General features: G+C 35.1%; 1 long non-coding RNA gene across 1 annotated transcript in view; it reads right to left on the reverse strand.

The window, feature by feature from the left end:
• Positions 1-275: 275 nt before the first annotated feature.
• LOC127869145 (uncharacterized) overlaps positions 276-25,863 on the reverse strand; it is a 42,570-nt gene continuing 16,982 nt past the window's right edge. Inside the window, exons 4-17 of the long non-coding RNA XR_008044429.1 lie at positions 24,874-25,089; positions 22,493-24,465; positions 20,372-20,667; positions 18,711-18,910; positions 17,836-17,909; positions 15,845-15,976; positions 15,171-15,240; positions 14,766-14,829; positions 12,717-12,863; positions 12,006-12,117; positions 8,825-8,946; positions 4,777-4,945; positions 4,337-4,688; positions 276-4,248 (exon numbers count right to left, since the gene is read on the reverse strand). This is a non-coding gene — a long non-coding RNA (uncharacterized LOC127869145). The remainder of the gene's footprint in view (positions 4,249-4,336; positions 4,689-4,776; positions 4,946-8,824; positions 8,947-12,005; positions 12,118-12,716; positions 12,864-14,765; positions 14,830-15,170; positions 15,241-15,844; positions 15,977-17,835; positions 17,910-18,710; positions 18,911-20,371; positions 20,668-22,492; positions 24,466-24,873; positions 25,090-25,863) is intronic.

Below are 25,863 nucleotides of genomic sequence, written 5' to 3' on the forward strand. Positions count from 1 at the left end.
GTTGGACGGTATATCAAACATAACCGTTTTAAAAAAAAAATGGGGGGGGGGGGGTATAGTGTGAGGGTGTGGTGATAATTTGTGAGATGATCTTAAAAAAAAAAAAAAAAAAAAAAAAAAATCAAAAAAAATAATTGGGGGGGGGTGGGGTGGGGTGGGGGTATAGTGTGAGGGTGTGGTGGTCATTTGTGAGATGATCTTAAAAAAAAAAAAAAAAAAAAAAAAAAAAAAAATTAGGGGGGGGGGGGGGGGGAGGGCACGGGGGAGGGGGGGGAGGGCACGGGGGATGGTTTGGGTGAAGTCTATTGTGGTATGTCAGGTAAGAGTAGTTTCATCAAAGTATCAATCAAATCTAATCATAAATAAAGAAGTTATGGCAATTTTAGCAAAATTTAATAATTTGACCTTGAGAGTCAAGGTCATTCAAAGGTCAAAGTAAAATTCAAGTTGCCAGGTACAGTAACCTCATGATAGCATGTAAGTATTTGAAGTTTGAAAGCAATAGCCTTGATACTTCGAGTGGATCGAAACACAAAATTTAACCATATATTAAAAGTTACTAAGTCAAAAAAGGGCCATAATTCCGTAACAATGACAACCAGAGTTATGCAACTTGTCCTTTTACTGTACCCTTATGATAGTTTGTGAGTGTTCCAAGTATGGAAGCAATATCTATGATACTTTAGGGGTAAAGTGGACCAAAACATAAATCTTAACCAAATTTTCAATTTTCTAAGTATAAATGGCCCATAATTCCGTCCAAATGCCAGTCAGAGTTACATAACTTTGCCTGCACCGTCCCCTTATGATAGTTCATAAATCTTGCAAGTATGAAAGCAATAGCTTTGATACTGTATGAATAAAGTGGACCTAAACACAAAACTTAATCAAATTTTCAATTTTCTAAGTATAAAAAGGGCACATAATTCTGTCAAAATGCCAGTCAGAGTTACATTACTTTGCCTGCACAGTCCCCTTATGATAGTTAGTAAGTGTTGCAAGTATGAAAGCAATAGCTTTGATGCTTAAGGAATAAAATGGACCTAAACACAAAACTTAACCAAAATTGTCAATTTTCCAAGTATAAAAAGGGCACATAATTCTGTCAAAATGCATGCCAGAGTTATCTAACTTTGCCTGCCCAGTCCCCTCATGATAGTAAGTAAGTGTACCAAGTTTGAATGCAATAGCATTGATACTTACTGAGAAAAGTGGAACTAAACGCAAAACTTAACCAAAATTTTCAATTTTTTAAGTATAAAAAGGGCACATAATTCTGTCAAAATGCACGCCAGAGTTATCTAACTTTGCCTGTCCAGTCCCCTCATGATAGTAAGTAAGTGTACCAAGTTTGAATGCAATAGCATTGATACTTTCTGAGAAAAGTGGACCTAAACGCAAAACTTAACCGGACGCCGACGCCAACGCCAACGCCGACGCCGACGCCAAGGTGATGACAATAGCTCATAATTTTTTTTCAAAAAATAGATGAGCTAAAAATCAATAAATAGTGCTGATTTATTAACAGAGCAAAGCATTGCACAACTGAAATATTAAGTATAATGCAACCTCTACAGAATAAACATTGGTTATTAATGATGGAGAAAAACAACAGGAGTTGTGTAATGTGCTTTGTCTAAACCATACACCGACAATGCATGTTGGCGAGAATATAGACACTTCAATTTCATTAGCTAGACAATACAATGTGTGAAACTTAAATTAACAGATAACCTGGTTATAGTTTAGATAAATATTTTAACATTATTAAAATACTATTTGCAGTAATTTAAGGACTATGAAGAGATAAGTAAGACATTGGCACACACAAATATGCAATACAACAGAGTCTTTAATCAATATGACGTACACAAGCAATTTTAAAAAGGCATCTAAGCAGTGTATATACACCCTATATTTACGAATGCACAATGCTTATTTGGAATGGATGACAATATTAACACATTATTGTAAAAATTGCATCTTAAAGTATTAATTAAGTTCAATACTAATATGATTGTATGGTAACAATTGTTTATTATGCATTCAAAGTAACGCAAAATGTAATTTTATTTTTTTATGTAATCAATATGATTTATTTGAAACATTTCATACAATTTTACAAACATCAAGCTATTTTCAGCTGTTAAGCAACAGAACAATTATGTTTCATGCATTCAATTACAGTTCAATATTAACAATCACATTTTTAAGGAAATATGGTCTAATGGTCGAGTGGAACAAACTGTTACACAAATAGTAAACTGCCGCTATCATCAGCTGTAAGTAAATTCTTATAATGTATAATATAAATACAAGTACAATATGATTGCTACAATTTTCACATGTCTTAAAAAGACATTTTGAGCAGAACATTTCCTTTATCGTCGCAATTGTAAAACTGTAAGCATTGTATGGACGACTAAATTTTATGATTTGAAATAAATGACATTATATTTTTATAACACATGTTTTGTAACACTGAGTATCATATTGTACCATAGCTATTCATTCATTAAACAGACGTATATTAGTTTAGTAAGTATTCCACAAAATCCCAATACAAACTGATGGCTGAGAATAAAGAGTGTCATATTTTTAATAACTGTATGAATGTACTTGTTATGTTGAGAGATGAACAAAAGCATTATCTAACAACGGATACAACTTTGTTTTTCAAGCAACAACATCCCTATATCTTACGTACAAAGAGAGACAATTCAATTATTGACAAGTGTTAGCATGTTAAATCACTCTCGCTTGATTTGCAATTGACTGATTTCCAAGTAGTATATATTAATTTTTCTTAAGATAATGCAAAACAAAGTTAAACCAATCTTTCAATAGTTGCTTGACTTTATTTAGTGAAAGGCATTACATATACTAATAACAAGATGTTCCTTGTCTAAAGGATATTGGCCTCTTCAGAATGTGTTGTTCTGTATCATTAAGAAAGTTTTAAATGAGCATCTCCACAAGCAATGTTTGTTTTTATTATCTGGCATCTAAAAGATGTACAGGATGAAAATTGTTTGTATAAATACATGTTAACAGCGAACATCAAAATGGCAACAATAAACGCATGATTTTCATTAACAATACGATCATTTCGCAATCGCTCTATATACAAATGACAAATGAAGTGACCGATATACACATTGATCAAGAATTCTTGGTCAGGTTAATCTGGTCGTCTAAATGTCTATACACAAACATATAAAGCATAATTAACTTTACAAAAACAAAAAATAATTATCATAACTTTAGACATTATTCCCACATCTTATATTTTTGTTTTTAAATGCTCAAAGCATTTAAGCAACAAAAAAGTCATTCTTCAATCATGTTCAAGCAAATTAATAAATAACTGGAAGTAAATACAGAATAGACAATTTAAAGAAGATTAAATGATTTTGTCTAAAATTAATCAATATTGTCTTGAAATACTAAGATAATAAACAAGATGCTTGACAAAAACACCTGACACCAATGGGCACACTTAAGAGTATCAAAGCCTTAGCATTAAAATTATCAACCTGTCTAAACAATGTGTGTAACTACCACCTCTATATTACATGTTAAGCCAAAAAAAAAACCTGAAGCATGTCTCATTACATGAAAAGAATACATTTTCTTTCAATTTTGTCAAAGTTACCAGCATCATTTAAACAGATTTGACAAATGTTAAAATCAATATTCATAGACATATATTAAGAAACATTATATTTTCCATAACATTTCCAAAATAAAATTTCATAATACAGACAATGTAATTTTGCTCTTAAAATTATATTGCTCATTATTGCTTTTATCAAGAAATCTTAATCTTATTATACTGAGTAAATATAGTTCATAAAAGCCTTTTACATAAAATGACTATCAGCATCATAGTTCCAATAAAACATGAACTATTGCTTTCTTTGAACACAACTTGGATGGCCACATAAAAACATGGCTGGCCACAAGACTGTCTGGATTTCCACTTTTTGTTGTGATTTGTCATTATGCGACTTCTGTCTGCATCAATTCATTAATTGTACATGTTCACACCAGACATGTGGTATGTAGAGACCTTGAATTGTACATGTTCACACCAGACATGAGGTATACAGAGACATTCAATTGTACATGTTCACACCAGACATGGGGTATGTAGAGATCTTCAGTTGTACATGTTCACACCAGACATGGGGTATGTAGAGACCTTCAATTGTACATGTTCACACCAGACATGGAGTATGTAGAGACCTTCAATTGTACATGTTCACACCCGACATGGGGTATTCAGAGACCTGCAATTGTACATGTTCACACCAGACATGGGGTATGTAGAGACCTTCAATTGTACATGTTCACACCAGACATGGGGTATGTAGAGACCTTCAATTGTACATGTTCAAACCAGACATGGGGTATGTAGAGATCTTCAATTGTACATGTTCACACCCGACATTGGGTATGTAGAGACCTTCAATTGTACATGTTCACACCAGACATGGGGTATGTAGAGATCTTCAATTGTACATGTTCACACCCGACATGGGGTATGTAGAGACCTTCAAGTGTACATGTTCACACCCGACATGGGGTATGTAGAGACCTTCAATTGTACATGTTCACACCCAACATGGGGTATGTAGAGACCTTCAATTGTACATGTTCACACCAGACATGGGGTATGTAGAGACCTTCAACTGTACATGTTCACACCCGACATGGGGTATGAAGAGACCTTCAATTGTACATGTTCACACCAGACATGGGGTATGCAGAGACCTTCAATTGTACATGTTCACTCCAGACATGGGGTATGTAGAGACTAGTACATCTTGAACAGCATTTATATCTCTGAGCTTCTTCGGTATGTGGTTAATATGATAACTTTTTAACAAACCAGCAACAAGCTGTCCTTCTGATTTGCTGGTTTGATTTCGTCAAGGAACGTCTGAAAAAAGAAAGATTCATAACAGTTAATGTCAGTTGTTCATTGTATGTGTGTTACCAATGATAAACAAGAACAAGAATAGCACATTTATACATTGAGTTACATTAAAATTTAATCATAACCACTTTATTTCCAACTCACTATAAATCTCCCCATCAATCAGGATATATGGGTTGATATTTGAGAAACATACATTTCTTCCATTTGAAAAATATTACCTTATCATTTATAACAATAAGAAAGGGCCAACTAGCCAATAGCAAATAGAACGTGTTGGAGAAGAGTTTTACTGAGATGTATGTGTGAGGTAGGCAAAAGGCAACCGATGCAACCACATTGTACTTTTGACTGAAAACTTCACTTCTATGAAATAAATGAACCAATACCAGAACTTTGTCACGGACGTGACGAATACCCCCACATGCCGCATTGACAAAGGTTATTTTGCATGTTGTCTTCACAAAAAAAGCGCACACCATGCTCAATGTTTAAAATGCACTAAGTGACCCCGTGACCTAGTTTTTGACCCGGCAAGGCCCATGTTCGAACTTGAACTAAACATCATATAGCTACAACTTCTGAAAAAGTTTGGTGAAGCTCTGATGAAAACTACTTGAACAACTAAAAACTAATAATAATGCCGTAATACAAGATCAAAACGAAATATTAAAACACTGCCAAATTTTATGAAAATCTTTATAAAAAAGACAACAATATAGATATAAACATCATGAACGTCTCTATACCAATATCTGCCATAAAATAAACCCAGAACAAACGCAAAATGAACAAAGATACCTATCAGAGTATGAATGCGCTAAAGCACTGCTAGACATGAAAAACAATAAAAGTCCAGGATCAGATGGCATATCTGCAGAATTTTACAAAATATTTTGGAATTATATTAAGAAATATGTTGTTAATTCTCTAAGCTATTTTTTAGACACCAATAATCTAACATAATTGCAAAAACAAAGCATAATTACTTTACTACCTAAGACCGGAAAGGACACCCTTTTGATCGATAACTGGAGGCCCATCTCGCTCCTTAACGTTGATTACAAAATAGCTACAAAATCCATTTCCAATCGTATAAAACCTCATTTAAATAATATAACCAGTGTAAATCAAACAGGATTTATCAAAGGAAGATATAATTGCGAAAACGTAAGACTTTTGCATGAAATTATTGAACTAATGGATGAAAGTAACGAAAACGGTCTCCTATTTTTTCCGATATAATGAAGCCTTCGACAGTATGGATCATGGATTTATGTTTAAATGCCTCGCCATTTCGGATTTAGTGAGCACACCTTACAGTGGGTAATGCTATTTATAAAGATGCAACATCACGCGTTACAAATAATGGTCATTTTTCAGATTTTTACGAAATACGAAAATTTACGAAATAACAGAAAATACAAAAGCTTGTAAAATGGTATATAAAGCACTTATACTAAAACAAAAACCAGAAGTATTCAAACAATTTGATAAATGGAAAGAAACTCTGAATAATCAAAACGTTCACCAAAGAACCATCTTCAACCAACCAATCAAATTAACTATTGACACCAAACTTAGAAACTTCCAATATAAATACCTCATGCACATCTTACAAAACAATTCTTTCCTCCATAAATGCAATCTCGTTCCATCAACATTATGTGATATTTATAATATGCACACAGAAACGAATTTTCACTTATTCTGGGATTGTCATCCTATTTAAAAAATTTGGATGGATATAAAATACTTTATTTACGACAAGTTAGAAAGGTTAGAAAACTTGGAGCTAAATTATGCAACTTAATCATTTTGTAATTTGACCCTAGCTGATGCAAACAATTCACATGTCATTAACTTCATAATATTGTTGGCTAAATATTTTATCTTTAAATGCAAACAGGAGTAAACAACACCACTTGTAGAAACTTTTATACTATTTTTTAATACTAGAATTTAACTCCAGGAATTAATCCCAACAACACAAAACAAACTACATATATTTAATACTCGCTGGGCTCTTGTTATGCCCAATTTATACACTGACCCTAAAAACATCTTTACACATACTCACTTACATAAGAACACCTACCTTAAAGCAACAAACACCCCTTTTTTTCTTTCTTTTTTGTATATTTGTATTATAACCTTTATTGACCTGTGTACACCATTTTTGCAAACTTTTAAATATTGTTTTTTATTATTTCACACATATTCATTTCACACAAACTAATGTCTTCACAGATGCTATGTATCACAAGTAATATAAAAAACTTTTTGAAACATTTTTCTAGTAATATGTAATAGGCAAAATACACATGCTTTATCTACACCAATCATAGTCTTCAAAAATGCTATGTACCATTATATAGTAATACATTGTGAAACAAATATTCTAATTGTGTGTATATTTGACATATTATGTATTATGTTATATGCTAGGTGTATTATGTTTACGAAGGAAATAAACAAGAGCTGTCAGAGAACAGCATGCTCAACTATTCGAGTGCTTGACAGTATAACATAAGCCATCATGGGGAAATTGTTCATATTCAATAATTTATTAGACGATCTTTCAAAAATAAAAAAGGAAATTTTGTTTTTCTGGGGAGGTGGGGGGAAAGGGGGGTTGAGAGGGGGGGGTATAATGTGGGGTGGGGTCATTTATAAGACAATCTTTCAAAAAATAAAAAGGAAAAAAAAAAATGGGGGGGGGGGGTAGGGGGTGAGAGAGGGATATAATGTGGGGTGGGGTCATTTATAAGATGATCGTTCACAAGTAAAAAAATGAAAAAAAAATGTGGGGGAGGTGGGGGGGGGGGGGCAGGGATTTAGGGGGGGGGGGGGGGCGTGGAGTTTTTTTGGGGTGGAATCCATTGTGGTATTCAGGTATGTGTTGTTTTGTCAAAGTATTAATAAAATCTGATCATAAATAGAGAAGTTATGGCAATTTAAGCAAAATTTTTCAAATATCTAAGTATAAAAGGGGCCATAATTCTGTCAAAATGCTTAATACAGTTGTCTGCTCTTGTTAATAGGTTGGGGTCATGTTGGTAAACAAGTATGCAAAATATGAAAGCAATATGTCAAGGGACACAGGAAATAGTTAGGATAGTACGCAAACTTTAACATAGATTTATCAATAAACTAAGTATATAAAGGGCCATAATTCTGTCAAAATCCTTGATACAGTTGTCTGCTCTTGTTTATAGGTTGGGTCATGTTGGTAAACAAGTATGCAAAATATGAAAGCAATATGTCAAAGGACAAAGAAAATAATTGGGGTAGTACGAAAACGTTAACATTTGCACGCCAACGGAAACGCCGACACTGGGTTGAGTAGGATAGCTCCACTATATATATTTCATATATAATAGTCGAGCTAAAAATGGAATAAAAAAAGAAAACTTCTTCAATAAGAGAGCGGACACCGTGCTCAATTTTTAAAACGTACTAGACACTATGCTCAATTTTCAAAACGCACTTAGTGACCCCGTGACCTAGTTTTGACCTGGCATGACCCATATTCAAACTAGACCTAGACATCATCTGACCAAGTTTGGTGAAGATCGCATGAAAACAACTTGAATTAGAAAGTGGACACATAATACAGACCGACCGACAGACCGACCGACCGACAGACTAGCTCATCCTAAATACCCCCTAAACTTCGTTTGTGGGGATATAATAAACAAGAAGGCAAGTTCACATGATTGTTAATATGTCTGGTTTTGTCACATTAGGAGCAATACTTTTTTAGATCACACACGACCAAAAAAACACACAGCTGGATTGAAAGATGTATTGACACACAAGGGTAAATCTACATGCACCCACCAATCTCTGAAAGTGAGGCCATGAAAAAGGAAAACTCACCCAAGGTTCGCTCTGCATGATGTTCATAGACTGAGGGTTGTGGAGCATGGGGATCTCATAATCTGGAGACGATGACTGCAAATGCTCCTGAGACATACTCATTGCTCTGCTACCCAGGTTTTCTGGAATAAAAGTAAATCATGCCTCAAACAAAACAAATTCAAGGCATTATTAGCGTTTTCAAGGACAAACCCAACTGATTTCAACCCGACAAAACGCTTGTCAGTGCCTCGACCTATCATATCAACAAGGTAATGTCAAAAGATTTAACTAAAGCCCACCTTGTGCCCACGGTGTTCTAGAGTTGTAAAGCGTGTTGAAACTGTGAATGCATTCAATGCATTGAAGCTAAAATCAATAGAGAGAGAGAACATTAGTTCATTTTGGTTTATCACCAAACTTTATTTAAAGAATGTTTTAATAAAAACAAGAGCTCCGCGGTCTCAGACAGATGCCTCCTAAAACAGAGCCTTGACACCCATCACTCAATCCTTTGATGACATATCAAATTGATACCAATTTAACACTAAATGTCACAGTGACCTTGACCTTTGAACTAGTGACCCAAATTTCAATAGACATCATCTACTGTCTAAGACCGATGTACATGTGAGGTCTAAAGTCAATTGGTAAATTTGTTATTCATTGGAAACGATTCTCACACTTATTGTGACAGTGACTTTGACCTTTAACCTAGTAACCCCAATTTCAATAGGGCACATCTACCGTCCATGGTCAGTGTACATGTGAAGTATAGAGCCAATAGGTCAATTTGTTGACGATTGATTGATCGGAAAAGAATTTTCACACGTATTGTGACTGTGACCTTTGACCAAGCGACCCCATTTTTGATATGGGTCATCTACTGTCCTAGGCAAATGCATATGTGAAGTATCCAGCCTATTGGTCAATTTGCTGACGAGTTATTGATCAGATGATTTTCACAATTATTGTGACAGTGACCTTGACCTTTGAACAAGTGACCCCAATTTCTATAGAGGTCATCTGCTGTCCAAGACCAATGCACATGTGAAGTATGAAGCCAATATATCAATTCGTTGACAAGTTAGCTATAGGAAATCAACTGGTCTACCAACACACGAACAACAGACCGGCAAACATCCCGCAAAACAATATACCCCCTCTTCTTTGAATTGGGGCATGAAATACACGTGGCCGGTTAACAAGAAAGGGTTTAAATATACTTGTTCTAGAAAAAGTGTTATACATATATGAAGATTTACCAAATGCAACACTTTTTTATGTTTCAGTACAATAAAAAAAACTTACGTGAGAACAGTTAAAAAGTAATTTACTTGTGTTTTATTTTGAAATAACTTGAAAATACAGGGTTTACATTTACGCACTGTTATTTTTTAAAGAAAAAATTAACCTTGAATACATTGATATAGTGACTCATCTGAGAATACGCCAAAGACAAGTGCAAGTATGACAGCTTGTTTATTGCAAAAGACATATGCACAGGTCAGTACTGGATTAGTCTCTTTATAGGCAGGACTCTACTTCAAATAGGGGTCTGATGCAAAGTCAGATACACACTTTTTTAAATTGCATCCTTACAAACCAACAAAAAGTATGGTGGAAAAAACGTGTCAGATTGAGTGCACTGTTGTAGATTAATTTAATATTTTAAATTGATTTATGACAAACACAATGTCCTATTGATATTCAACACACATTTGCATTTTTTAGAAAAACAAGAGCTTGTCACAATAATGCCAAATCCCTGTCGACATGTGTTTGCGTGTATGACAACATTTGTTTAAGGGAGTAGAATAATATTTGTAAAACATGGCACCTGTGCCATCCATTTATATTTCAAGGATCAATTAGTTATATAGTGTTTGAGATATGCTGTAGAGAATACAATATAAGGAAATAAAAGAAAGTGAGGTAATTAAAGAAGAGGACTATAAACAGTTACTGTTCTTTGTCACTGTATTTTTCCTTAAACTCATCTATTTATTTTACAGTGAATTCTTCGTTGTTCAAATTAAAATATTATTGTAAAATAAGATAAATGGAGATATTAAAAATTGAAAAGCTAAAATATGTACTATAAAATTTAATTAAATATAATTAAAAAATATTAATAAATAAAATATAATATAAAAAAATAATTTAAAAAAATAAATTTAAAAAATAAAGGGAGATAATTCAAAAACTACCGCCAAAAGAGTTATGGTTCATGTTCACTGCACTTCTTCTACTTGCCATCTGTTTATATTTCTAGTTTCAAGTAAATCCCTTCAGTAGATTTAGAGTTATGCTCCAGACCAAAATTTACTTTTAAATAAAATAAAGGGAGGTAATTCAAAAATTAAGGTAGATAGAGTTATGGTTCTTAATAAGTGCACTTCTCCTACTTGCCATCTGTTTACTTTTTTAAGTTTCAAGTTAATCCTTTCAGTAGATTCAGAGTTATGCTCCGGACAAACATTTACTTTGAAATTAAATACAGGGGGATTATTCCATAACTAAGGTAGATAGAGTTATTGTTCTTAGTCACTGCACTTCTGCTACTTGCTATCTGTTTATATTTCAAGTTTCACATTAATCCCTTCAGTAAATTAAGAGTTATGATCCGGACAAAAATTTACTTTGAAAATAAATAAAGGAAGATAATTCAAAATATAAGGTAGATATAGTTCTGGTTCTTAGTCACTGCACTTTCCCTACTTGCCATCTGTTTATATTTCAAGTTTCAAGTAAATCCGTTCAGTATATTTAGAGTTATGCTCCGGTCAAAAATTTACTTTAAAATTATATAAAAGGGGAGATAATTCAAAAACCTAGGTAGACAGAGTTATGGTTCTTGGACACTGCAATTCTCCTAGTTGCCATCGGTTTATATTCTAAGTTTAAAGTAAATCCATTGAATAGATTTGGAGTTATGCTCTGGACAAAGTTTCCGACGGAAGGACGGACAGACGCACAGACGGACGGACGGAGACTAATACTATATCCCCTCCGATTTTTTTTTTGGCGGGGATAAAAAATAATTTACTGGCTGACTGATGTTGAACACAAATATTGTTATAATTGTTCTCATATTTTTACTTTAGTGAATAATATTAAATCTATATTTAAACTACATACATATATATTCTTACCTAACTAAATCATATAATAATTAGGTTTAAAATAAACCCATACATACCAGATAAGGTAAGCCGCTGGAAACTCTCGTATTGTGCATTGGCTTCCACTGCTATAGTGAGGACACTCATTTCGTCAGTGCAGTCTCGGATGTCCTATTGTGAAGTCATCTTCTTTATTGAAAATGATATACACTATTTAAAGGGAAATGTTTAAAGATATAGTCTTGTTGTTTTTTTTTCTTTCTGTAGAAATTCCGTTTACTGTGAGTGATTGAGTAATATTTAAATGAAAATGTTAATACAGGTAAGTCAAAGTTCAGTTGATGCCCTGTTTTACAGTCATTTTGACAAATACAAACATGTAAAAAAAACAAATTTAAAGGTAAATGTTAATAGATTTACTTAGTGATGCCCTGTTCTGCAGTCATTTTGTTTACAAATACAGATGGAACAATATAAAATAGCTTGATCATCGAGTTTTCAATATCATTTTTCAACCATTATTAAAACCACATCAACACAGTTTATGGAATAACCTAAAGTAATAAATATACAAAATTAAAAAAAGAAAATCATAAAAGCTGCCTTCTTTTAGGTTCTAAACTGAGATTATTGATATTATTATTTGTCAAAAGCAGTGACAGCAATTTACAATAACATACTGCAAAATATTGGTATACACTGTGTAGTTATATGTAGCCACTTTTAAATGTGCTTTAGTTATGTCATTCGGGTAAGTCAAAGTACTCATAAAATCTGTGAACAAGTACCTTTAAAATCTTACACGTTCTTACTGCAGTGACTATCTAAGCCCAAATGATCGTCAACCTGACCATTAGGTGTGTACAAGGGCAAGGTCACAGTCACGTGTGAGGTTTTCATTGCAAGGCACTGGGTGGTTTTGGGCGACCCTCAACCTGGTAAGTCAAAGAATGGCAGAGTGATTAAATCAAACAATAAATCAAAGCATAGTCAATATATTATATTGCTAGGCCGTTACTCCTCCCATTGGCCATTCCGTAATACATGGTGAAATGTAAACAAACACTTCTTATCAAATTAAAATGCTTATTATCTAAATAAATTGATATTCATAAACATCATATTTATTGATTTCCATTGATGTATATGGCTTAACTTACGTTTTTGTCATTGTATTTGTATAATATTATTGTTCAAACTTGATTCTCATTCATTCAATAAATCCGCCATTTCACATTACGTTCATTGGTATATATTTTACTTTAACGGTCGTCACATGTCATCGACGTCATGCCCGAAAAAGTATAAATAGCTGATTCGAAAATAAACAAGTTTCAGTTTGGAATACAGATTTAAACGAAAAACATCCGGTTAAGATAGATTATTTAATCAAGAAAGAGATTATGATACAGAATAAGATGCAGGTACGAATATTTTATTATTGATTGTATATGATATTTTTTGGATATATGATTTTGTTGTAATGAAAATAATAATGAAACTGAATTTGAAAGTAAAACTAGAAATTTTGAATGAACCCTTTGTTTTATTTTGTTATACGGCATAACAATAGCAATATGCTTAAATATGAATGGAAACGAATTTTAGATAATGACTAAAAATTATAAAGAAATTCATTCTTTAATTTGTGCATTAATAATTGTATTAGCTACCTTTCATATGCGTCAGTGTTGTTCATGTATTGTTTCATATACAATTAAGATCATACACAGGAATCAGCAAATATCTTCTTTAACTCCATTTGTTTTATTAAAACAATCCATGTTAAGTGGACTTTGCAACAGACCGTGGCAAATAGGTAGCTCAAACGTGGAAGACAAATTACTTGACTGCTGCTGTTATTTCTGCTTTGCCGACGTGGCTTGGTCGAAAGGAAACTGCTAGACACTGACCAAGATCCGTTAAAAGACAAATAAATTCTGGAGTATTGGTCATTTTCAAAATGATTGTTCCTTCATCGAACACTATTGATTACAAGTTATGCAAATGCTTTATTCTTTTTTTTAAACAAAAATCTTCACACAGCTTTACACAACTGTGGGCACAATGTTAGTTATTAAAGCCACACACCTTGAAATGCAATACATGACATAGTAAATTTAAGTATAAATAAGAACCATATTTGATTTATGCCAATTAGAATATATCTGGTGGTTACAAGGTAGAAATCCGTCTCTTTTGCACTTTAAAACTTAAAAATAATCGCGTTTGTCAAAATGGACGTATACGTCTAGAAATCCTACTTTCGGTTTTAAATACAGAAACGTTTGAAAAAAAAGGACTTGCTATCTAGGCTATACATTTATTTTTATTTATCTCAATTATAATATATCTGGTGGTTACAAGGTAAAAATCCATATTTTTTGCGCTTAAACTTGAAAGTAATCGCGTTTGTCAAAATATACGTAAACGTATAGAAATCCTACTTTCGGTTTAATTTTTTTTGTATACATTTCTTGCTAAGTAGGCTATAGATTTAATGACAATTTTGCACACTTTCAAATTGCATCTATATGTATTGATTAACAAGTACTTCAATTCAAGGTGTGTGGCTTTAACCCTGAATAGAATATAAGTTGTACAGCCTCTGAATTCCCATGTGTGGTGAGATACAGTGATATTAATTTGATCTTGTGCAAAAGTGAATTGGCCAATGATAATTTAGGGCTTTGTCACAAGATGACCATCTACCAATCAAACCAAGACTTCATGGGGATCAAACAACTGAAGTATCAATTTAATCCCGTGAGAAATGTAGATGTTGTTTGATAATATCTTTTTACTTTATATGCAGTTAAAACGCTCATTTTACTGACCAACTACATGTAACGGTGGATGATTTCATTGCTAGGCACTGAAAGTTGCGGGGTGACCCTTCACCTGGTTAGGATAAGAGAGGCACAGTGATAAAAATCGAACAACAAATAAAAGCAAAGTAAAAAATATCGATGTGCTTTAATATGTTTTGAAACTAATGTTTGCGAATAAATTAATTATAAAGAAATTCAAACTTTAGTTTGTGCATTAATACTTGTATTAGCTGTCATGCATATGCATCAGTGTTGTTGATGTTAAGTGCATTATAAAAGTATGATCTTACACGTCGAGAATCAGTAATTATGCTTTATAACTCCATTAGGTTTTATTAAAACAATCCATATTGTGACAACATTGCTGAAAACTGCTACGACTAGGAAGCTCAAACGAGTAAGACAGCTTACTAGACTGCTACTGTTGTTTTTGCTGCTGCGTCGACGTGGCTTGGTACTGCCAGACACTGAACAAGATACGCTTAAAGACATATACTTGGCAATTAGTCAAACTGCAACATAATATTTCACAATGGCTTCTTCATGAACATGATTGATTTCAGGGGATGCAAGTGACTATGCTTTCTTTGTTTTATGACACTACTATTCGAACAACTTTGCGCAACTGTGGACACAATGTTAATTATAACCCAGAATTGCATATAGGTTACAGCGCAACTGTGGGCAAAATGTTAGTTAAAACCCTGATTAGAATATAAGTTTCATATCTTCTGATTTCCCATGTATGGTGAGATACTGAAAGTAAAATAATACGGGGTAAAAGAGTGACTAGGCCAATGAAACGATGGGGCTTTGCATGCAACAAAATCACCACTTAAAACTTACTGTTCAACGGTTTCACACAGTTTAAGTTCCAATTTAATCCTTTGTGAAATTTAGATTTGATACAAATCTTTTTATAATATATGCAAAAAAAACGCTTTGACTAAACAAATTACAAAACATTGACTCCAATATACCTTCTTAAAAACGTGGTTTGTGGAGTCTTATTATCATTAATTCACATCAATTGCTGTGAGATTGAGATGTTCAGAAATAAGTAAGGCCATGGGTGCATCATGAACCTGCGTCCAAGGCTGAGGCTATTGCTGGAGACCTGAGTAGTACCGGTTTGACATTCCGCCTGCAATCTCATTTCACTGAAGGGTCACGTATGGCGCAGTCGCACTCAGCGAGGTTTTCAGGAAGGGTGTTCTCTGAAATCAAATATCAACAAAGTGAATATCTAGCTGCATCAGCAGAAGGTCATTCTTATATTTACTGCAAAGTCCAACCTTGACAACAAGTCACCATTTGACATTAAATTAGGCACAGTATAAAGAAGTGAAACTCCAGCTGCTGGACTAGTATTGAATTATTATTATAAACAATTAGTAGGTCCTTTATTTAAGGCAAGTGACAGATTGCCCAAACAGTACAAAACAGCACAATACAGCACAATACAAAACAACATAAACACAAATAAGAATAAAGCTGGGATCACCGCCTAGGAACGGTCAATGCAAAGCATTGGGGTTTTTAAACGGGTTTTGGAGCGCTCAACCTCACACTTGGCCCAGCAATATTCATAATACATTTAAGTGTAAATAAAATTTAACCTCATAGCATTGTAACTCAAATTAAACAATAATAAAAGGGAATTAAAAAGCATTCAATTTAATTACCATTTAATTACTCAATGGTATTGAAGATGCCAGAGCAACAGAGTTACAACTTTTTGAGGAACGATGTAATGAAACAATGAACAAGTGTCAACTACATTCCTTCTTTATAGAAAGATTAAAAAATATAGCATCCACACAGGCCATAAACTATTCAAGACAATATAACACTGTTTTGCAATGTGACAGTACACTTAAAACTGTATAAACTGTCAGGAAAATTACGCCGATTGCATAAATTCTGATGGCATTTATGGTCAGACAAGTAGCATTTTTTCAGGCAGTTCATACACACACACAAATTAAGAACGAGAATGCCAACAAAATACACCCAGTTACAAGACTGGTTTACATTGATCGAGAGTACATTGGCACACATGTTTACTGGTCATTTTTTCTTCATTAAACAAGTACAGAGAATCTGGCTTGTTACTAAACTTGTACACGATATTCTGCCCACAAATATAATTGACAACTTTCATGAAGATTCAACTTAAATTGCCTTGAAATAGTGAGCAGATGTAATAATAGTGGATGCCAACTGCCCAACAGCCAACATGCAGCTGCTACTGGTTGTTCTATTATACATGTACCTTGCAGGAATAACCAGGCTAATCAGGGACAACACTTTCCGCTTTTATAGAATTTTTGTTTTAAAGAAATATGTTCTTAGTAAAATCCAGTTTAGGTGGTAAGTGGTGTACCTGATTGGAGTCAAACTCTTTACGCATTCAACCTGTTTCCCAGGGCAAGGCTCATATATGATTTTAAAGCTTCTATTACTCTTATAATTACAACACAAATTTAAGTGAACATAATCTGTTATATCTTATCATTTAAACGGGTCGTTTCTGTTTTAATTTTTGATGAATGGCTTGGTGTAAACATTGAACTCACTTTGCCATAGACAAAAGTAACCAAACAATGCTGAGGTTGGCATAAAAAAGACAATTTTGTAACTCGTGAATGAAATTAAAAACAAATGATGAATTTGCCTTGTTTTCAATTATGGAGCATTTAGATTGCTTTAGAGCAAAATCTTTACATATAAGGGTTTTTTGATTTTCAGTTACTTAAAATACATATGGAATTGATTATGCTCTAAATCAATCTAAACGTTCCATAATTGAAAACAATTCAAAATGGTAGCTGTAGATGTTCATTTTAAAATACAAATTTGAGGGTCAAGCTTGAACTTTATGCATTTTCTTCACATGTCTATATACGATACAATAGTTTGTGGCTGAACCCTTAAACTTAGATAAGATAAACTGGTCAATTAATTGGAGAGCAGAAACCCCAGTTTGCATAGGGTTTAACCTTATTTGTTAAAACTTGATTCCATCTAAAGTATTAGGCAATGCCACAGTGACCCCTTTAGCGATGGGACTTACCTATTGAGACGTACTGGTTGTGTTGTAGTTGGGGAACACCGCTCTCTGGGCCTGAACTTGTGAGTATAAGCCCTCTGTGAACAGATAAAAGGACCTTAGTGCATCCTAGAAATGTGTCCCTGTAAACCAAATAATTCAATGCATTCTGAAATGTCATCAATTCATTGGATGTAAATCAAGTTTGTTTGAGTAAAAAAAGAAATACATTATGTTTGAAAACTCTTGATACAAATGAGATATACACAAAACACTTCATACAAACATACAAACATAGACTACTATATACTGTACACTAGAAGCAAACATTTTTCATCCATCTTAAACCAATATTTATTAAGTGCACTTCAACAGACAAGGACAAATCAGTATGCACCCCCCTTTGCCATTTCAAGGCAATTATGAATATTAACGATAACATAATGATTTTATTAAGTTAGCAGCCATGATAGAGATTTATTAATATATGAAAAGCACAAACTATTTTAATTGAAATTTGAAGTAGACAAGAGATGTGTTCGTCAGAAACACAATGCTCCTTATTGTGCTGCTTTGAAAAAAATTTCAATATATCATTTGGCAGGTTTAGAAATTATCTCCCTTTTAAAGCTTATTTCTTCCCTTGGATTGTATTTTTTTACTTTTGACCTTAGAGGATGACCTTGACCTTTCACCACTCAAAATGTGCAACTTCATGAGATACACATGCATGTCAAATATCAAGTTGCTAGCTTCAATATTGCAAAAGTTATGGCCAATGTTAAAGTTTTCGGACGGACGGACAGACTGACTGACGGACAGTTCAACTGCTATATGCCACCCTACCAGGGGGCATAAAAACTGAACATTATACATAGTAAATGACAGTACCAATGTACCTTATGGATGAGGTAATCTTGGCCCCACAGCAGGAGAGTTTGGAGCCCAAGAATTAGACTGGCTTAATCATGCAGATAGGACATGTTGAGCATTTGCCCCAAGGTCCTGGGCCTGGAAGTGTTGCTGGGCATCTGGAACCAGCTGACCAGAGATTCTGTTTTTCAGCAGGGTACCGATCTATGATTGCTAGGAACTAGCTCTTAAAACAAAATTCGTCAATTTAAATAAATATTGAAAATAAATGAAGATAATAATTTTATAATGTGCTGAAGGCATTAAATAATTGTTTTACTTAAATTTAATAGAATTTAATAATTAAAGTGGATTTTTTTATTGCAAGGAGAAACTGTTGTTCAAGGGCTAAATTTCAGCAGAAAAATAGACAAAACTATGCCCTGACCTTTGATTAAAACTGATATCAGATTAACTTTTTTTTGCTATTTATTTACCAAGTTTGATACATTTAAAAGCAGAGAATTCACATTTTAAGTTAGGAACATTTCTTCAATCAGGCAGAAAAAGGACTGACGTTAAGTGAACTATATGAGCCTCATTCTCGGATAAATAGGACTTAATTAATGTGCAGTCTGCACAGGCTAATCTGGGATGACAATTTAATAGGACTTAATGTATGCGCAGTCTGCACAGGCTAATCTGGGATGACACTTTAATAGGGCTTAATGTATGTGCAGTCTGCACAGAATAATCTGGGATGACACTTTAATAGGACTTAATGTATGTGCAGTCTGCACAGGCTAATCTGGGATGACACTTTAATAGGGCTTAATGTATGTGCAGTCTGCAAAGGATAATCTGGGATGTCACTTTAATAGGACTTAATGTATGTGCAGTCTGCACAGGCTAATCTGGGATGACACTTTAATAGGTGCAGTCTGCACAGGCTAATATGGAATGACACTTTAATAGGAATTAATGTATATGCAGTCTGCACAGGCTAATCTGGGTTGTCACTGTATGTGCAGTCTGCACAGGCTAATCTGGGATGACGCGTTAATAGGACTAAATGTATGTGCAGTCTGCACAGGCTAATCTGGGATGACACTTTAATAGGGCTTAATGTATGTGCAGTCTGCACAGGCTAATCTGGGATGACACTTTAACAGGACTTTATGTAAGTGCAGTCTGCACAGGCTAATCTGGGATGACAATTTAATAGAACTTAATGTATGTGCAGTCTGCAAAGGATAATCTGGGATGTCACTTTAATAGGACTTAATGTATGTGCAGTCTGCACAGGCTAATCTGGGATGACAATTTAATAGAACTTAATGTATGTGCAGTCTGCACAGGCTAATCTGGGATGACAATTTAATAGGAATTTATGTAGGTGCAGTCTGCACAGGCTAATCTGGGATGACAATTTAAGCACATACATGAAGCCCCATATCACAGAACACCTCTAAGAAACTACTTATTGTTCTTGTTGCTGCTGCTACTGCTGCTGCGACTGGGCCATAGACAGAGATGGAGCAAGTCCTGACGCTGAAGTCGCCACCCCAAACCTGAAAATTGCCAAGAACAACTGTTCTTGAATGGTGACGATCGCATGCTGCTCTCCAGGCCTAAGGTTCACATTATCCGAGAACAACATATCGAGGTCAGTCACATTAACGGACGTGTCACGCAACGCCTGCTCTACCTGTTGGATCAGATCGTTTCAGTTCGAGCGACTTGTCCGGCCTAATTTGTCAACGCCCATCATCCAATTGTTGCTAAGCGACATCGATGCCGAGACGGAAGTCGAACTCACCAAGGCTCTGCTGTTGGAAGTGTTGATGTAGCCAACATGGGAGGAGATATTGATAGGAGGCTTGGTAGTCTGACGGAAGACGTCTTCGTGCTGATTTTCTTAAGCAATTGTAGTATTTGTGCAAGAAGGGGGTTGTCATCGACTTTCACTTCAATGACGTCTGTCATGTTTGCTAGTTAAGTTCACTGAAAAGGAAATGGAAAGTAAACTAAAACCGGATTGTTAAGTGCCACATGAATAAGCCTTGCAACACCTTACCTTACAGACCTGTTTTTTAAATGCCAAACATTGTGGTTATAATTGATATTAAGAATATTGCAATTAATTTTTCATTAATTAGAACTCAGAATAACGTAGTATCAATGTTTTACGCGCACCAACTTGAAATTGGAATTTTTGTGTTTGTAGCAAGGTGTAATATTTATTTTTTGTAAATCAAAAACAGGCATTACTTGAGCAATTTAGAATGTGAGACTGTACACCTTTAATTGTGTGACTATAGAACTTTAAATGTGAGACTACATAATTTTAAATGTGATACTTAGCAACTTAAAATGTGAGACAACAAAACTTTAAATGTTACAATCTACATATTTAAGTATGAGTCTGCACACCTTTTAATGTGACAGTTTATGACTTATACCTGAGACTTAACAACTTTAGATGTGTGACAATACAACTGTATGGCATTTAATAAGAAACAATAGATGTGAGTTCAAAATAGTAATTAAACTTAGTGAAATAAGCAAACAAGAGCTTTGTCACAGACATGAATACCCCCACATGCCGCATTGACACATAATATTTTGCATGTCGTCTTTACAAAAAACAGCGGACACCATGCTCAATTTTTAAAACGCACTAAGTGACCCCTTGACCTAGTTTTTCACCCAGAAAGGCCCATGTTCTAACTTGGCCTTAAGTTCATCTCCCTTAAACTTCTGACCAAGTTTGGTGAAGATCGGATGTAAACTACTTGAATAAGAAAGCAGACACCTTGCTGAATGTTAAAAAATGCACAAAGTGACCTGGTGACCTAGTTTAAGGCCCGGAATGGCCCATGTTCAAACTTGTCCTAGAGATCCTTTAGAAAAAACTTGTGACCATGCTTGGTGAGGATTGGGTGAAAACTACTTGAATTAAAGAGCGGACACCGTGCTGAATGTTAAAAACGCACTAAGTGACCCCGTGACCTAGTTTTTAACCCGGCAAGGCCCATGTTCGAACTTGGCCTGGACATCATATAGATACAACTTCTGACCAAGTTTGGTGAAGATCGGATGGAAACTACTTGAATTAGAGAGCGGACACTTAATACGGACCGACAGACAGACCGACAGACAAGTTCACTTCTATATACCCCCATAAACTTCGTTTGTGGGGGTATAATTAAGCCAGTTATTCTGATAAAAACTTTAAAATGTGCTATAACTAGGGGCTAGCTTTGTGCAGAGTTTATTTTAACCATTTTTGGATTGGGACAATTCGTAAAAAATCATAGTGTTTTGAATTTAATTGGGAAAATGGTTGTAGATTTTGCTAAACATAATTTAAAAATTGAGAATAAGTGCTATCAAGATAAATTGCACTAAGGTTCAACTTATAGTGCTGCATAAGGAAACAAACTCAATGTGTAACCTATTAAAACATTGTTTGTGGTCAAACCTTGAATTGAGAACTTTAGCCAGTAATTATGGAAAATATGAACTGTTTAATATTAGGAATGGGACTCAATTTTGGCCCCTATTTCGACAAAATGAATAACACTGTATGATCTCACCTGAAGCTCAAGAAGCTGAGCTGATATGCTGGCCTCGCTGATATTGCCAAAGGCTTAATTTGAGTTCTGATTAACTCAATGTTGCAACCTATCAAAACATTATTTTTCTTCCGGGAAACCATGAATTGAGAACTTAAGCCAGTTATCATAACTATAGACTTTTTGAGATAAGAATGGGGCTGAATTTCGGCCCCAATTTTAACAAAATAATTAACACTGTAAGGGGTCACCTGAAGCTCAAGAAGCTGAGATGACATGCTGGCCTTGCTGATATTGCTAAGAGACGAGTTTGAGTTCTGCTTTCTTAAGGTTGCGAGTCGAAGGGCGCACTGGACCACACAGCAAAACTGCTGTTATTTGTCAAAGCCTTTCTCTTGCATCAATTCAATGTGAGGCCTTTTGGACTCATAAGTGCTCATAACAAAACCAGACGTGTTCACTTTAAGCACCTTGTTCAAAATGGTGGGCGTAATTTGCGTCTGTGGCAAACCCCATGGATGTATGGATATCTTAGTGTTTACAACAAAGTCTTTACTGCCTTTCTGTGTCAGCATGGATGTATTGTGCTCTGGGTGTTTACAACCAAGTCTTTACTGCCTTTCTGTGTCAGCATGGATATATCTTTCTCTGGGTGTTCACAACCAAGTCATTACTGCCTTTCTGTGTCAGCATGGATATATCTTGCTCTGGGTGTTCACAACCAAGTCATTACTGCCTTTCTGTGTCAGAATGGATATATCTTGCTCTGGGTGTTCACAACCAAGTCATAACTGCCTTTCTGTGTCAGCATGGATACGTCGTGCTCTTGGTGTTCAAAGCATAGTCATGACTGCCTTTCTGTTTTAGCATGGATATATTGTGCTATGTGTTCACAGCCGAGTCATTACTGCCTTCTGCCTTTCTGTGTCAGCATCGATGTTTTGAGCTCTGGGTGTTCACAGCATAGTCAGTACTGCCTTTCTGTGTCATCATGGATATATCTTGCTCTGGGTGTTCAAAGTATAGCCATTACTGCCTTTCTGTGTCAGCATGGATATATCTTTCTCTGGGTGTTCACAGCATAGCCATTACTGCCTTTCTGTGTCAGCCTGAATATATCTTGCTCTGGGTGTTCACAGCCAAGTCATTACTGCCTTTCTGTGTCAGCATGGATACGTCGTGCTCTTGGTGTTCAAAGCATAGTCATGACTGCCTTTCTGTTTTAGCATGGATATATTGTGCTATGTGTTCACAGCTGAGTCATTACTTCCTTTCTGTGTCAGCATGGGTGTATCGTGTTCTGTGTTCACAGCCAAGTCATTACTGCCTTTCTGTGTCAGCATGGATTTATTGTGCTCTGGGTGTTCCAAACCAAGTCATTACTGCCTTTCTGTGTCAGCATAGATGTATTGTGCTCTGGGTGTTCACAGCATAGTCATTACTGCCTTTCTGTATCAGCATGGATGTATTGTGCTCTGGGTGTTCACAGCATAGTCATTACTGCCCATCTGTGTCAGCATGGATGTATTGTGCTCTGTGTGTTTAAAGCCAAGTCATTACTGCCTTTCTGTGCCAGCATGGATGTATTGTGCTCTGGGTGTTCACTGCATAGTCATTACTTCCTTTCTGTGTCAGCATGGATGTAGCATGCTCTGGGTATTCACAACCAAGTCATTACTTCCTTTCTGTGTCAGCATGGATGTATTTTGCTCTGGGAGTTCACAACCAAGTCATTACTGCCTATCTGTGTCACCACGGATGTATCGTGCTCTGGGTGTTCACAACAATTATTCCTTGATTTTCTCCTGTTCAATTTCTGTTTGTCCCATAAAAATTGAAACAAGTTATTGAACGTTTTATTCTTCATGATATTTGTTGTTATGTCCAACAGCAACAACTGACTGTTAGCGTTACCATAACTACTGCTATAACTTTTCGTGTCTGTAACACTCATCCTATCAGGCCCACGCGGAACTCTAGCTTAACAAAACTACCCAGGCTTATGTTTGGAAAACGTGACGTGGACATTGCGTTTGTCAGAACAGAATCATGCTCAGAATTTCCTGAAGAACAGAGTTGTTCAACGATGCTGACTTTTTGAGGTAGGAGGTCAAGGAGAAGGAGTTAGAAGTCAAGGGAGGGGAAGTGTCATTCTGGACTAGGGCTTCTGCAGGCGGGACTGGTGCGGTTGCTGGGCCCACTCGATATCAATGCTGGTGCTCTGCTGAAAACAACAACAACACAGTGGGTTATAGGAACTTGTAACAAATTATATTACAATCTATAACAAGCTATGCCTCTTGACTGGCTGTGAAGGTTTTCAACAACATGAATTTCTAATCTGGCATTTTATTGGTTCCTTGTCCTTAATAGCATGAAAATAAATAGAATTAAGTCATTTTGTATTAAAACAAGAAAAGTGTTGGCTTATGCTACACTTATCTGTACATTTATATCTATTATCTTTACTCCATTTTCAGAGATGTATTTTCATAAGCCAATGTGCGGAGCACTTATGTTAGACAGTGTCGTCCCAGATTAGCATGTGAAATTCACATAAGCTAATAAGGGAGGGTACTTTCTGACTAGACTGGATTTTCACAAAGAGGATTATTTGTTCAATGAAAGATACCTTTAAGAGGAAAGTGTTGTCCATTATTAGCCTGTGTGGACTGCACAGGCTTATCTGTGACAACAATTTAAGCGCATGCATTAGGCCCCATCTTTCCGGATATCAAGTATGATGAGCTATGGGTCAGGGAAGTGGATGGGTCGTCCTGGACTGGGGCTCCTGCAGGCCGGACTTGTGCTGTTGCTGGGCAAAATCGATATCAATGGTGGTGCTGTCCTGAAAACAACAGCACAGTGGGTGATGTGAACTTGTAAAAAATGTTTACATTACAATCTATACGAAACTATGCCTCTTGGTTGGTTGTGAAGGTGTTTAATAGGCAAAATTACATTCTAATGAATTTCTAATCTGGCATATCATTGGTGTATTGTGCTCAATAGCACGAAAATTAATATCATCAAACCATTTCGCATTAAAACATTGTTTGCTATTAATACACTGTATACCAACCTGTATATTCAGACTGATGTAATTTCATTAGCCAATATGCGGCTCCTAAATATTACAAATAGTCGTCCCAGATTAACATGTGAAGTCCACACAAGCTAATCAGGAAGGACACTTTTTGACTGGATTTTCATAAAGAGGATATTTCTTTTCAACAAAAATACCTTAACATATGAAATTGTTGTCCCAAATATGCCTGTGTGGATTGCACAAGCTAGAAAAAATACCACTTTAAAAAAAGGCACTGACTGATGAAACAGATGCAAAATATTGGTCAATAATTCAAGCTAGAGACTGGAATGCTACACCCCTGATCCTGGAAAATCATTTATATTAGTTGGCATAACACTTGGAGGTTTTTCAAAAAAATACTTTTTTGTGGACATGTTAATTCGTGCATTTCTTACTTGTTGAAAAAAAAACACGAATTTGCTTGGATCATTTTGTTATGTGTTTGAGTAAATTTCGTGGATCAGTAAACCCAGGAAATCAACATTAATTAATGTACCACAAATTATAACAAATTTACAGTACTTAATCAAC

Source organism: Dreissena polymorpha, chromosome 2 (genome assembly GCF_020536995.1).
Source record: "Dreissena polymorpha isolate Duluth1 chromosome 2, UMN_Dpol_1.0, whole genome shotgun sequence".
NCBI classification, from domain to species: domain Eukaryota; kingdom Metazoa; phylum Mollusca; class Bivalvia; order Myida; family Dreissenidae; genus Dreissena; species Dreissena polymorpha.